Below are 16,727 nucleotides of genomic sequence, written 5' to 3' on the forward strand. Positions count from 1 at the left end.
ATCCCACTAGATGTATACTGGGCTGGTCCCCACATCCCGCCTCAATGATCTAACTTGTATAACAGTTCTGTCAGAACATAATGGAATTTCGAGGGATTTAGCAGGGATCTGTGACTTGATGGGGGACACCTATTACTCGTGGAAGTAATGCGGATTTAAATACTGTACATCAAAGACTTGAACACTCGTGAGAATATGGTGATGCTCTGATGAAAGGGGAGTTGAGAGGTAAGTTCTTTACCACTTCTTCTAAGTATTGTGGGCAAACATGTTACAACCCCTCACATTTGTCTCGTGAAGTGACTGCAATGAGAAAGTTAGGAGCTAACATGAAGATTTTTACCGAGAGACAATCAGCAGGAGAATTTGCGTCTTTCGTTTTGTCGATAAATAGGAGACAAATTCTTCCATGAGTTTCAGTGCCAATAAATGGATAGACTGACATCTTAATAGGTAGACTAAATTTACCTTTACATTTATATGTTTACTTTGCAAGCCATCGTACAGTGTGTGGCGGAGCGAGGGAAAAAAAACTGTCTATATTCCTTCTTATGAGCACTGAATTCTGTTATCTTGTCTTCGCAGTCCTTATGCACAATGTATGTTGGCAGCGATAGAATCCTTCTGTGATCAGCTTCAAATGTCGGTTCTCAATAGAGTTCCTCGAAAAGAACATCATCTTCCCTCCAGGGATTCCCATTTGAGATACATGGCAAATGTAATCCAACTGCTGAAAAAAAATTAATCGCCATGAAAGCTGACTCTCATGATCAGTTTAATTAATTAGCCTATTAATCAATGACATGCCACCAGGTGGGTCAAAGAATATGCATCAATATATTTCTGTATTGTATTGTATTGAACTGGGGACCTAGAAACGATGGAGAGGCTTCGTCCCCACCATATCCCTCAGTGGTACACAACACCACAACAGGCTACAGCAGTCCACTCACCCCACTGCCGCCCCGGGGTTATTGTGTGGTTTGGCCCCCAGTGGACCCCACTGGGAACATCTTACACAAGATGAGTGTAACCCCAAATGTTTGCATGGTAGAGTAATTATGGTATATGCATACGTGGAGACAGTGTTTGCACAGCAATCGCCAACATTAACTGAGGTGGAATAAGGAGAACCAGCCCACATTCGCTGAGGATGATGGAAAACTGCCTTAAAAACCATTCAGAGACTGGCCAGCACACCGGACCTCGACACTAATCTGCTGGGCAGATTCGTGCCACAGATCAGCACACCTTCCCTCCAGAAAGCATGTGTTAGATTGCACGGCTAACTGGGTAGGCATATATTACTGACATTAATTTGAATTTTGTGTCTTGAGATCCTTCCTCTCCAGCAAATACTGACTCTTTTTGCCACCAATTTTTTTCTGGGAGGTATGGGGGGAGGGGGTGTGGGTGGGGTGTGGGGCGCCCTCTGGTGATGGCATTGTGCAGTAGCTCAGTCGATCCCTGCACATCACGGTGAGCACACATGTGAAAATTTTCCAACAAGACAAAACCTCCAATCTGCAGCAGTGTAATTATATAAATATGGCATATAGTTGCTGGATGTGAGCTTTTCCCACGAAATAAAGAGAGCCAATCCCTGAATACTGAATTTTATGTAATTGACACTGACTTCAGTTTCCTATCAAGAGATCCTTCCTCCCCAGACAGAGTTCTTTTGCCACCAGTGTCCAGGTGGGAGAGGGGAGGGAGGTGTTGGATGGGGGGGCAAGGGTTGTGGGATTTCACAGATGGGGAGGAGTTAATTAATTTATTGATTCAATTAATTAGTCAATTATTTTGATGTCAAAAGTGTGCTTGTATTGGCGAGGGCATTCCTAGAGGGACGGTTGAGGAGGATAGGGAGGGGAGGGGTGGGGGTTTCTCAGAAGAATGGATTATCCCCAGGGGGTTGATAAATCAACCCTCAGGGGGCTATAAACTGCTTAACAGAATAATGACTAAGGGAAGGGGGAGGGGGTCATAAATCAATGAAGTTTACCCCTGAATGTACGCAGCTCGCGCTAACAAAGTGGCGTGAACGAATTTTGCCTCCCTACTCCTATCCCCACTGCCTTCAATTTCTACGACGTTTTGCTCAAGAGATGTGTGTATGAACGTACTTCCATCTGTTCAGCATTCTACAGTTTTACATTTTGTGATGTCTCTATTGCTTATAATACTTTTAATCTTCAGGCAGCATCGTTGTGTAACACCCTTATTTTCCAGTTTAGTATAAAATATTATTTGTCAGGTACCAGAGCTCCAGGACTTCAATGTGCTTGCTTATGAAATCCATAAATTTTCACTTACATACAGCATGATAGTATAAATACATATGGGTTGGTTAAAAATATGGAAACAGCGCGAGAAATGCATGCTTGAATATAAATGCAGATAGCTAACCAAGTCTCAGATTACGCTGTTCTGTTTGACCATGAATGGCACCTATGCAGGATCCTTAATACGTTGTCAGATTTGGTCAGAAGAGTGTTCTCTGTAGCTGTGGGTGCATTATGTCGCAGCCAAGTGAATTCAAACGTGGGAAATTGTTGGTGCACGTGAGGTAGATCCTTCCGTAACCAACGGAGCCGAAGTGTTTGGCGTTCAAGAGGCATCACATCGAAGTTTTATACGGCATACAAGGAAAGTGAAAAAACGTTATCCACTAAGTCACAACGCGAACAAAAGTATGTGGTGAACATTGGTGACAGACTATCACTGAAGAGGATTGTAACAAAAATAATAGGAAGACAGCTGCAAAAGTCGCTGCAGGAGGAATTGCAGGGTGAGCTGGAATTACAAAAACCACTCATCAATTATGCAAGTGCCCTTAATAGAAAAAACGTGCTATCAAAGTGGACTGTGGATGAATGGAAGAAAGTCATTTGATCGAATGAGTCTTGTTTCACACTTTTTCCAGCTTCTGGCCCAGTTTACGTCCTAAGAGTGAAACATGGCGGAGATTTGGTATGATTTGGGCAGCCATTTCGTTGTATACCAGAGACCTCATGATTACTCTGCAAAGATACGCGATTGCCAAAGTTTGTGTGGCGTTTGGCTGAATAGGTCAATCTGATACACCGTTTGTTTCCCAATGGTGCTGCTGTGTTTGAAGACGACAGCGCCCTTGTTAACAGAGTTGACATCGCCCAGGACTGGTTGTGCGAGTACGAACATGAATTATTGCATCTTTCCTGACCACCATTGTCACCACATCCAATATTATTGAGCCTTTGTGATCTACTTTCGAGATACGGGCGCGTGATCGCCATCCACCTCCATCATCGTTACCTGCGCTTGCCACTATTTTGCATGAAGAATGGTATAAGATTCATTTGAAAACCATACAGGACCTGTTGTAATGGGACGCGAAATTAAAGCATCACCCATCCACAAGGATCAGCTCAGTTTGCAGGTAAATATAAGTTTAATTTAGTGTTTTGTTTATGTATTTGTAATATTTTGTTATGTTTGTAAAATATTTAAAGTTTGTATTTTTGTTTTGTATGTTTTATGTTTGGAGAGAGCATCGTAACTCGCGGAAAGAGCATCTTCACTGCCGGAACCAGAAAGAAATTTGCTGGCCACTAGACGTCGCGGGTCAAAGGCCAAAGAGCAGCAGAAGATCCTATGACCGGGTTGTTGCGCCGAACCTCCAACATTCAAATAAATAAAAATGTGTAATTTTCCATTGTAATGACGTCACAGAATGTTTAGTTCATGTTGTATTTTGTTCAGTTCTGTCTTGTCGAGTCTGATGTTCACATCTGTATGTAGCGTATACGAAGACAATAAAACAGTGTATGCTCTAAAGCTTAAATACGTGTTCGAGAATTATTTATGAAGAGTTATATTGAGCAAGAATTATTACTGAATTTTTCCAAGATACTAATTTTCAGAAGAGTTTGATTTCGATTTTTCAATCTTAAAGGTTTTACAGTCTGATTTTAATATGGGAAAAATAAGATAACTTGCAAGAATATAATTTCCAAGAAGAAACAAACGACATCTAAATTTCAAAAGTTTGCGTAAACCAGTTGGACTTAGTGACGGAATTTTGCACAAACGACTCAAGTGAAGGTGTTTTAATTACAGTTTCGTTCAAGAATCTTTTATAGAGAACTTTAAACGAATTTAAATAATTTTTTTGAAGTGTTTTGTAAACGACGTACGTGACGAACTCTGCACATGGTCATATTTCAAACAAAAATCATTGAGTCATACGTGTCGTTACACTACACTGTATTTATCAAAAAAATGTTCAAATGTGTGTGAAATCTTATGGGACTTAACTGCTAAGGTCATCAAACCCTAAGCTTACACACTACTTAACCGAAATTATCCTAAGGACACACACACACACCCATGCCCGAGGGAGGACTCGAACCTCCACTGGGACCAGCCGCACAGTCCATGACTGTAGCGCCCGAGACCGCTTGTCTAATCCCGTGTGGCTTGTATTTATCCATTGTTTTGAATGCCAATGGGTTTCTCTCACTGTATTAAGCATGGTAATGTATTTTGTTATTGGTGTTTCCACATTTTTGTCCAGCCCCTATTTAATCAATGTTTAGTTCATATGGTACACCTTTGTTTGGGAAGCGACCTAAGAGTTCTTCTTTGCTGCCATGAGGCCATATGCAACTTAACCGTTTACTAAATTTGGATTTCTATTATAAATTTTCCCAAATGCAGTTCTTATCCGCTTAATGACATCTGACTATGCAGTCCAGGCCTCTGGTGAAGTACTATTTGGGTGAGGCCACTTGGCTCATAGAAAGTATTTATGCATGTACATTATTAACATAAAGCTAACCTCATCAAAATTTGTGACTTGGTCTTAGGAAAGGGTTGTAGTGTCAACATATGTAGGCTGACATACTGGGAAAGATAATCCGAAAATCTTCCCAGATTCTTTCTTGGCACCAGCGTCCAAACAGACACATTCCGCTCCTCTGTAACAAGGCAAAAAAAAGGGGGGGGGGGTGTGTGGGTGATTCGTGGAGGTACATTCCGTGCTGGCAATGGCGTCTGTGACGCTTTTGTTAGCCCAGGTGACATGGACGAGGCGGACACATCATCTCCTAGCGTTATTCACTTTGAGGAGAAGTTCCTCTTGCCTCAGAGTGTTTGGCTGGGAACGCCCCCTGCCTGTTGGGCCGCATCAACGACTCGCCGCTGGAGAGTGACCTGGCGGGGCCAGCGCCTCCTGGAGTGCTGTAGGTTGTAAAATTCGACCTTCAGGCTAATGTGCGCCTGGCTTCACGCTACCAGCTCCCTGAGTAAAATCCCACACGAAACTCTGCCTGCAATATTATTTGCACTTAACGCAGTGCAGTACACTTTGCTCACTCCCTAGTCACCCCGAGAGGTTCTAGGCGCTTCAATCCGGAACCACGCTGCTGCTATGGTCGCAGGTTCGAATCCTGCCTCGGGCATGGATGTGTATGATGTCCTTACGTTAAGTCAGGTTTAAGTAGTTCTAAGTCTAGGGGACTGATGACCTCAGATGTTAAGTCCCATAAGTGCTTAGAGCCATTTGAACCTTTTGACCTTAGCCACCTCTATTAGCACAGCACAGGGAACCATAAATTTTTTCACATCACTGCTGCTACTTGTCGTTGCTTACATTACATTAATAAAGTAACCTATGTCCGGGTACCCCTGCAGTTATAGAACTTGTCTGATGAAGGGACGTGTGTGGGAAAATGTGTGCAGCGCCATTTAAAGGAACCACAATACCTTTGAGCATGTGACCTTGTAAATTTAGTGTACATGAACTTATTCTATTATTAGTGATGGTATGATAATAGTACTTGAAATATTGCATGACTATGTAAATTACTACAAAATACGTAAAAGTTATTATTATTAAAATATTTTCTTTAATATCTATATTTTTTTCTCTGGCGCCATGTTCTTGTTGCTCTCCAACTACTGAAGGCCGGCCGCAGTGGCCAAGCGGTTCTAGGCGCTTCAGTTTGGGACCGCGCAACTGCTACGGTTACAGGTTAGAATCCTGTCTCGGGCATGGGTGTGCGTGATGTCCTTAGGTTAGTTAACTTTAAGTAGTTCTAAGTTCTAGGGGACTGATGACCTTAGATGTTAAGTCACATAGTGCTCAGTGCCATTTGAACCATTTTGAACTACTGAAGAAAACATGGTTAAACAAGATAAGAATATATGAAAACTGCAAATTAAGAGGCAAGAATGCTGAATGCTGAGTTGTCCACTCTGGTGTTGCGCAACTACTTTTCGGAGAAGGCTCACTGCAACGTTGTACAGCATATGCAGCGTGCATGAATACAGTGCTATAGTTGACCTTCTCATCTTGTCAAGAGAGTTGTGTATTTGAAACTTTTGCAAGTGACATTAGAAACAATGGAACTGTTGATACGTCACACATCATTTTGGTCAAACTGCAGTGCATGTGCACTCGCAGCTACTGAATAATTTGCTTGGTTCTGATTAATCTCGTGGGGAAGGTTTGTGCGTAATGTAGTTAGTAAAGTGCCGATACTGTTCACAGTCGCCACTATGTGGCGAATGTGCGACGCCTCTTGAAGGCAATACTACATCCCATCCTCAACTAAGGTATTGGTGAGTTACACAAGCGAAGAAAATGGGCAGAGAATGGCTGTCCCTGTAACAGCGAGGGCATGTGTGCTCATGCCTCAAAGTCATTGCGTATCGCAACTAGGGCATATTTCTGTCATGGGGGCCATTATGTTCTTGGTACCTCCACGGTGACACGACCCAGAAATAGCGAATTTTGAGCACCAGTTTCCCTCTGCTATTTGCGTAAAGGGGTACAGAAACAGCACAGTAACTCATTAACGTCATAATTCGGCACAACAACCTCCTCGAAAACCTTCCACATATTTTTCAATATCAGTCCCCACTCGATTACCTGAGCCCCTTACAAAGCCGACTTCAACACATGAACATTTCTTCTTGAGATCTAAAATGATTAAAGACAGTTTATCTTAAAAATGGCGCATATATTGTTCAGTTAACGAATATTGTCTGTGGCAACTCTCCCAGTTAAAGTGAAGTACTCAACCAACGTGTTCAAACATGTGCTGGTGAAAGCAACTCTAACGATACCAAAATAACATTTGAATACTTATTCACTTAATAAAATTCAGACGGAAAAAAGAGAAATCTTAATATTATTTTAATTAAGGCACTAAGATAAGGAAAAATTGGAGTCTAACCTAATACTGGGATACCACTGGATCCAGTGACAGCTGGTTTGTACTCACATCCCAACTGTATGAACAAGAGAAAAGAACAAAACTTTAGCCTGATATATACAAGAAAAACTAGTTACTACTTATGTCATTTGCCTGTGAGGAGTAGCAAGTTCACTAACTTTCGAATGAGGTCAATGGGTTATTTATTTCTGAGTACAATTAGAGGGGCAATATGGGTTACAATGGGGGGGGGGGTTCATTCAACATGTACTGGTAGTCTAGAGAAAGACATCCCAACATGTGTGCTGCTTGGACCAATATGTCCCGCACAGGTTCCCAAACTCTTTGATTGTATGGTAGGAGGGTATGTATACAAGCTTCACTCTGTGTCTTTATAACACATCCTTCCAGAGGTTAGAGCGAAACTGTGGACCATTGTTTAATGTCGTCTTACAGACACATCCGAATTGTGGTACAATGTCTCTATTAAAGGCCTTTGATACTTAAAAGCTGTTGCACCTTTCATGAGACTTGAGGTAAGAAATTTAGATGTTAGTTCCAGAAACACAAGTATGTGGCAGAATCCTCTTTTCGTATGTGGCAGTAGTACCATGAGGTCAGTTGCAGCCATGTGTTTTCGCTTGTTCGGTATGACTGGGTAGAGAGGTGCCTGCATACTTGTGGTATGTTTAGATTTCTGGCAAGACTTGCACACCAATAGCATTTGTCTAACGTGTACCTCCAAATTGTTGAAGTGCATGAGGATCCTCAGCTTGATGAAGCACTTCCTGGCACCAATGTGTCTATTGGCTCAGGTGCATGTGCCAGATGACTCTCTCCACTAGGTGCAGAATGTCCAAGCTGCATCGTCAATACACCCGCGGTGAAATTACCTTACCTGAGGGGGTATTGTTGCCGTATTTTCATCTCCCGTTTGACCTTGTATTTTAGTTTTATAGTAACCATTTTAGAATCCTTGTCCTGTTGATTACGGATATCCCACATGGTCATGTCTTCTTCAAATGGGATCTCCTTCGTACAGCAGAGGCTGAGATGTTCCTCCTCCAGGCCACAGTAGCTGGTTGCTGCTAATCCTATAGGAGACTGTGAGAGAAGACTGCCTTTGACATGTACGCTTGTAATTACTGCATCATGATTGTAATCATTTTGTTGACGTAATTTCTCAATAATCTTACTCAATTGAGCTTCAAGTTTTTCAGACAACATGGTTGTGGAAATGAAGTAGCGATTAGTATGATCAATCAATTATTCAAAAGCAGTCTTAATCGCATTTATTATTATTATACCGCCAACTGGTTTCAACCTGGCGTAGGGGTCATCTTCTGGGCTTCTACACTGTGAAATTATAGGCATCCGTCAGAAAGATTCCATTATACAACAGCTAAAATTACGTAAATTTAAAATATGTTACCCACTGGTCAATTGCTGGTGGTGTCACTCCTGTCTACATAATGGCAGGAAACTATGCGAGACTAACCCTTCGTATGGGCTTAAATAGCGTGCTGAGATCACGTGAATAGACGGCAACACCACCAGCGGCGATCAGGGGCATTTAATGCAGTTTATTGTATGTAATTATTAGTCACCTTTGTTTAACATAAATTTAAGTGACAGTAAATAACAGAAAACGGAACCATTCATTTAAAAAGAGTTACAATTATAGTGTTAATTATAAAATAATAACAAATGTTCCATAGTCAACTCGTAAAATTCGTAAAAGTATATTACATATGTGCCATAATAGAAAGTAAAACAATTTGTGACACACAAAAACTGGTGTCATCTTGTATTATAATATATCTATTCGTACATTTACATAGAAAACATTGGGTCAGTTTACTAAAACGGCTAATATGGAAGGACTACAACGCCCTCTACTCCTTGTGGTGAGGACGCCGTTGCCATAGATTATATTGCCCTCTAGTCTGCTTCCCACCTATCCAAGGTCTTCTCCATTCCTGACGATCCCCATTTTGATTACTCCTTCTTCCCCACTGTCCTTGGCCACACTGACATCTCTGTCCCCCCTCTCGCCCCTAGCTTCCAGTACTTGGATCGGTTACCCCCGTCAGACATCAACACTCCCATTACCACACAAGACATCACACTCGTCCTCCACTCCAAACGAAACACCGCCCCTGGTCATGATGGCGTCACCTACCGTCACCTCAAGGAATCCCCTCCATCCTTCCTGTCTGTCCTTGCTACCCTGTAAAATGACCTCCTCTCCACTGGATTTTACCCCGACCTGTGGAAGACTTCCCGTGTCCTGCTGTTCCCTAAACCTAACAAACCCCGCTCTGATACCTCTTCCTATCGTCCAATCTGCCTTACCTCTGTGTTCAGTAAGGTCTTTGAGGCCATCCTCTCTTGCCGTATTCACCGCCACCTTAACCAGCACCGCCTCCTTCCTCTTACCCAATGTGGCTTCCGGCCTTCCTTCTCCGCCAATGACCAGTTCCTTAACCTTACCAATCTTCTTTCCCTCCAACTTAACTCCCGTCGCTCCGCTATCTTTGTTTCCCTTGATCTCCAGAACGCCTATGACTGTGTCTGGCATCCCGGGCTCCTCTTCAAATTCCAGACCTATGCTCTCCCCATCAACTTCGTCTGTCTTGTTGCTTCCTTCCTCTCCCATCGTCCCTCCTATGTGACTATCCACAATTCCAACTCCCGTACTTTCTATCCCTCTGCCGGCGTGCCCCAAGGTTCTGTCCTTTCCCCTCTCCTCTATCTTCTGTACACTGCTGATATGCCCAAACCTCCCCCTCCTGTTCATCTTCTCCAATTCACTGATGACACCGCCTTCCTAGCCCTTTATCCTGCCCTTCAACGGTCACAACGTACCCTCCAAACCCACCTTGACCAATTCACCGCTTGGTGCAACCAGTGGTTCCTCCGTGTTAATCTCTCCAGGACCCAGGCGATCATCATAGGCCGCACCACCTGCTCCTTCCGCCTCCATGATTTCTACCTCACCATTTATGGCTGTCCTATCCACCTCACTCCTACCCTCAAATACCTTGGCCTCACACTCGACCGCCACCTCGCCTGGACTCCCTATCTCCTTACCATCCAAAACAAAGCTCACAACCGCCTCCGCCTCCTGAAACTCCTGTCCTTCCAGACGTGGGGCCTGCATCTTTCCACCATCCTTCACACCTACAAATCCTTGATCCGCCCCATCCTCTGTTATGCCAGTGTCACTTGGATTTCCGCTCCTCCCCGGTTCTATAAAGCCCTCCAAATCCTCGAACGCCATGCACTCTGCCTCGCCTTCCACATCCGCCTTCCATCCCCCACGTGCATCCTCTACGACCCCCTCCCCTTCCCCCACCTACTCCTTTTCCTTGAACACATCCGCACACTATATATTGTCCCCCGTCTTGATCCCCCTCACCCCCTGGTGTCTCCCTTCCTCTCCACCCCCAACCAGTTGCCGTGCCTTTACCGTTGTGTCCCAATCTCTCTCCATCTCCACACCCTCCATCTCCTTTCCCAACACAACTTCCATCGTCTACCCCTTGCGGATGATGAGCTTCGCCCTGACATCTACCCTTACTACCAACTCTAACCCCATCTTCCTACCTCCTCCTCAGGGGTCCCTCTCCTTCCCCTCCCTCCTTCTGAGCAGCTTCCCCCTCCTACTCCCCCTCCATCTCTTGTGCCTCCTTTCAGTGTCTCTGCGCTCCCTCCTGCCCTGTCTTCCCTCTTCCTCTTCCACCCCACGTGTCTCCTGCCTCTTCGTGAACCCACTGATGCCCCCCCTATCCCGCCACTTCCCCTGCTGCCCCATGCTCTCCCCTCCTTTTCCTCGGCAGGTCCCCCCTGGCAGTTTTATTCTTCATCGTGTGTGTTCCAAGTGGGTTGTAAGTGTGTTGGTCTAGTGTGTTTTTACTACTGTGGCCGACTTTTAACGTGTGCATGTCCATTCAGTGTCTTCTGAGTTTTGAAGACTCGCCAACTGTGTTTTTAACTATCTGGTGACTTTTAACTGTCCTCCATGAATGTCTATTTTTTACCTCCATTTTCTCCCATTATTCTGTTTTAAGTTCCCCTTTCTCGCCTTATGTATGTAGCATTTTATTCTTATTTCAAGTTGTTATGTCACTCGGCTGAAGAGCGGCGCATTGTGCCACTGACAGCCCTCCCCTGCCCATATGGGGCAGGGGAACGAAATCACAATAAAGAAAGAAAAAAAAACCTCTAGTCTACGTAGCGAGGACTCCGTCGTCATGGTAGCAGCTGGTGTGTTCATATGGTGTTATCTTTGTCCTGGCCAAGGCGTCCATTGCCTTGGTAGCGGTATGTCATGGCTCTTCATCCACAGAGAAGTTGTCACTTATTTGAGGTTATGGAAATATCGACAATCAAGGATAACCTAAAAAATCTAAAAAAAATGGCTCTGAGCACTGTGGGACTCAACTGCTGAGGTCATTAGTCCCCTAGAACTTAGAACTAGTTAAACCCAACTAACCTAAGGACATCACAAACATCCATGCCCGAGGCAGGATTCGAACCTGCGACCGTAGAGGTCTTGCGGTTCCAGACTGCAGCGTCTTTAACCGCACGGCCACTTCGGCCGGCAAAAAAAAAAAAAAAAAAAAAAGAAAAAAAAATCTAAAGAAAGGATAAAAGTTTACAACACATTTGTAGTACACATTAAAGAAATTAAAGTATTAAAATAATAAAAGGAAAAGTATCATCATTGTGCACAAATAATATTTTCGAATAGCTCGAAAAAAATTTTATTGTGACTTTCTATTTGTTCATTCGGCATTGCTGCCGAATTCCGTTTATTATGTATAAAAATTTGCGGGCTCTCTAGAATATCCATCATAAGTCCATTTTGGGTTACATGCAGTATCTTCAGATTTTCCCTTATATTGATTTCTGCATGTTTTTCCATATCTAAATGCTGTCCAAAGAGTGATTTATTACGTGCTGTTCCAGTACTATGTTCTTTAAATCTGGTGTTAAAACTTCTCTCAGTTTGCCCAATGTAAATTTAGCTACAATCTTTACAAGTCAATTTATAAATTCCTGATTTAGCAGGCAACTTGTTTTTAACACCTCCTATGGAAGTGAAACGTGGACAATAAATAGTTTGGAGAAGAAGAGAATAGAAGCTTTCGAAATGTGGTGCTACAGAAGAATGCCGAAGATTAGATGGGTAGATCACATAACTAATGAGGAGGTATTGAAGAGAATTGGGGAGAAGAGGAGTTTGTGGCACAACTTGACGAGAAGAAGGGATCGATTGGTAGGACATGTCCTGAGGCATCAAGGGATCACCAATTTAGTACTAGAGGGCAGTGTGGAGGATAAAAATCGTAGAGGGACACCAAGAGATGAATACACTAAGCAGATTCAGAAGGATGTAGGCTGCAGTAGGTACTGGGAGATGAAGAAGCTTGCACAGGATAGAGTAGCATGGAGAGCTGCATCAGACCAGTCTCTGGACTGAAGACCACAAGAACAACAACAACAACAACAACAACAACATATTATGCCTAAGACTATTAGCTATGGTATTTGTACAGCATCTTTGCAAAAGTTCTCTTTTCGGGTATTTCGCCTGTCTGACTTGTATTTTCTGTTGTATCATCTCTACTATATTTGCGTTATATCCGTTAGATATCGCAATTTGCTTTAATATGTCAATCTCCTTCTGTCTCTGTTCCGGTATTACTGGTATTCTATTCAACCTATGTATCATTGTTAAGAAGAAAGCTTTTTCACATCTATTTGGGTGGCATGACTTTGCAGCGATAATGGTATCTGTAGTGGTAGGTTTCTGATAGACGCCCAAGTTGTGGTGTCCATTATCGTTAAAAATAGTTAGGTCTAAATAATTTATAGATTTATGTTGTTCATGTTCAACCGTGAAAGTAAGTTTTCGGTGTATGCTGTTTAAAATTTCCATCAAATTATTTATCTCCTCTATTATACCATCAAATAATATTAGAATGTCACCAACAGAAAATTGTATACTATAGGTGATATGTCCAATTATGATTACCACACAAACTGTCATGTTATTGGATGCGTTCACTTATTGTGATCTCATTACTCTGAGTCACAAGTCTGTCTGACTGTTCCGAGAATAGATTCATAGCTGGCATTCTGGATAACACCTCATCCATAAATTCAATATTGTCGCTTACAGATTCTTCATCCCCTCTGTGGAGTCACTCCATGGTGTCTGTTATATTTGTTTGATTTCCCTGTCTGAGGATTCTAGCATGGCTCTGTGTCAGCATTCAGCACTGGTTGGCATTACCAGATGTGAGCAGAGCATAGCATTTGGGACTGATTGTATTTCCTATGAAAATACGTTAAAGAACCTAACCGTGTACTCCCATACCCAACGAAAATAGATTATTAACGATGCAATGATGATGCAATGCCATTATGCAAGAGTATTTTTTCATTGACATGGTGCAGAAGCCACGAGAACAGAACTATTACTACAGAAGGGAATACCTTTTGAAAAGTAAACACATCATATTAGGAAATTTGCACAAGCAGTTAAGGTACCGGTAATGCGGATCTTTGCTCAGCCAGTTATGAAAAACTATTGGTGTGCTAAGTGATGGAGTGCGAGAAAAAAATCTATTTTAAAACACTGAAAAATGAACAAATCTTAATATCTTGTTTTTGTATCAGAAGATTTCACCGTATGTATTTAAAAGCTGGGTGTCCATTTATGGGAAGTGACCGCCGAGTTCTTTGCTACCGTGAGGTGATACACAATTGAACTATTTCCTGAACTTGGAATTATATTATTAATTCCCTCAATGCGATTCTTATGTGCTTCATGACATCTGACTATGCAATCCGGGTCTCTGTTGAAGAATCGAATTGGAAGTAGTTACACATGTAAATTATTAACATAAAATTAACCTCCTATCTTGGTGGTATAACACAAATCTACAACTATAAAACTTAACAATGCAGATTAGCACTTCCCCTCGACTGAATGAGAGCACATGATTCCAGGTCACTTTCTTTCCATCAGAATCTAATCACCAAACTAAATATGAGAATGTGCTGCAATGCTCAACGGATCAATGGCCACCCGTTTAACTTGTATAAACTGCAAGGCTGGTCGTGCTATGGCCGGATCTCCATATATTACCTGCTCTGCTCTTCTGCTCAATGACGGGGTCCCCAGCTGGCTATCCTTGTCATGCTATTATGCAGATCAGGTGTGATGTCGCTGCAACCACTGTGCTGCATGTACAGGGCATGATTCCATGATATTATCCTTAGTTCTGGATAAGGGACACAACTGCTCTGCATCGAATGGTACGGAATACTGCGCCCCTACTGTACAGATACTGAAGTGCGAGTGTTCTAATTTCTACCAAAATCTAATACAGCTTGTGCTCCGCTGCTGCAGCTGTCCAGTCATAAAATTTAACAAATTTTTAACCAATGAGTGCTTCTCGTGCCTGACTGCGGGTGTGCGGGAAACACTGCTTATGTCACATCAACTTGGCCAATGGCAGTCGCCTCTGCGATATGCCCCTCGTCTGAAAAACTTTCCAGGCGCTTCCTTGGCGCTAGCATCTAAAGAGACACATTCCGCTCCTCTGACTCAAGCTAAAAAAAAAAAAAAAAAAAAAAAAAAAAAGACTGGGTTATTTGTGGAGGTACATTCCTTGTTGTCAATAGCGCCTGCGACGCTTTTGTGAGCCCAGGGCAACATCGGCGAGGGGGAAACAGCGTCTCCCAGCGTTATTCGCTTTGGGGAGAAGCTCTGCTTGCCTCACAGTGTTCAGCTGGAAACGTCCCCCGCCTGTCGGGCAGCATCAAAGCCCTGCCACTGGAGTCAAGCCTGACAAAGCCAATGCCTCCTGGGGTGCTGTAGGTTGTAAAATTCGACCTTCAGGCTAACACGTGGCTGGCTTCACGTCATCGGCTCCCTGTGTAAAATCCCACACGAAACTCTGCCTACAAAATATTTGCTCTTAATGCACTGTCCTAATTACTTAAAAATGTAAAGTGGCCTTGCACTCCCAGTGCACAGCCCATACTGGCTGCCACCTTGCAAGTCTATGCAAAATCAGACATAATGTCTACAGGGATACCGCAATCACTTTTTTATGCAGTGTTACTTATAATCCGTCTTGATTGCAATCAAGACGGATTATAAGTAACATTACATGTCTGCATTGACTGCCTCTGTTGTTTACTTCCTTGGTGATATTTGTTTTCCGGTCCTTAGGCTGAGGTCCGAGGCATATTTCTCTACCTAAGGCTTCGTCTTCCAATGCTGGAGACATCATCAGATTCTATAACGACTCACAAAACACTTACAATCTCAAAAAAGCTCAACAAACTGAACTGCTCATATGTACCCAAGCATGAGCTGTTGCTGACTATTTATGCGTGTTATCATGCACTGGGATTTGAATATCACGAAATTCGTTTATTTGATGCTACAGTTTATCAAGGTCCAATCACTACTATTCTAGGATATACAGATAGGTCACAGAAATTCAAAAGCACATAAACAACTTCAATAGAAAAGAAGACTGAAATTTAAAAAGTTATGAGTCTTTATTTGTAAATAAAGCAAACAGCGCCAACTCTTCCCCACTACAAGATCCATAACACATTGGCGGAACTATGCAATTAAACAGTGGTCTGACGACGTCACGAACGTGGCGTAGATACGTCTGTTAGTTCGGCTTGTTGACTTTTTTTTTGAGATTGTAACTACTTTCTGAGTCGTTTATGGGCTCTGGTGATGTCTCCAGCTTTGGAAGACGAGTTTAGGTACAGAAAAAGATCTCAGAGCGCAGTCCAATGCCCATGAAACAAAAATCATCCAGGACGCAAATACCGGCCATGGGAGCCTGTGTTGTACGATGTGTTGTTTATTGTTATAGGCCATGAATTACGTAAACATCTCGTTGTTGTTCATTACAAGCCTTTTTTGATCAGCATTTGGCACTCATTTATTGCGATGTAACAGGGACAGTTAGTTTTCTTGTCAAAGTCACAGTTTGGGTTTCGTAAGTGTTCTGATACAGAGGCAGCTATTTACACTTACAGTGAGAAGGTACTTAATTCATTAGATAATAAATTAGAGGCTACTGGCTTTTTCTATGACCTGTCAAAAGCCTTTGACTGTGTGGATCACAGCATTCTCTTAAGTAAATTAGAATATTATGGTTTCACAGGCAATGCTGCGAAATGGTTTGAGTCTTATTTAACTAACAGGAAACAAAGGGCATCGTTGCGAAATACCTGTGCAGTAAGCAGTCAGTCTTCATCTGATTGGGAATTGATTACATGTGGTGTTCCTCAAGGTTCCATCTTGGGTCCATTGCTTTTCCTTGTGTACATTAATAACATCTCTTTGTTGCATTGCCAGATGCTAAGTTTGTTTGTAGATTATACACACCTTCAATTAAGTGGCAAGTCAAGTACAGATTTAGAAATAGCTGCTAATCAAATTTTTATCAACATTAATAAATGATTTAAAGCCAA

Source organism: Schistocerca serialis, chromosome 4 (assembly GCF_023864345.2).
Source record: "Schistocerca serialis cubense isolate TAMUIC-IGC-003099 chromosome 4, iqSchSeri2.2, whole genome shotgun sequence".
Lineage (NCBI taxonomy): Eukaryota > Metazoa > Arthropoda > Insecta > Orthoptera > Acrididae > Schistocerca > Schistocerca serialis.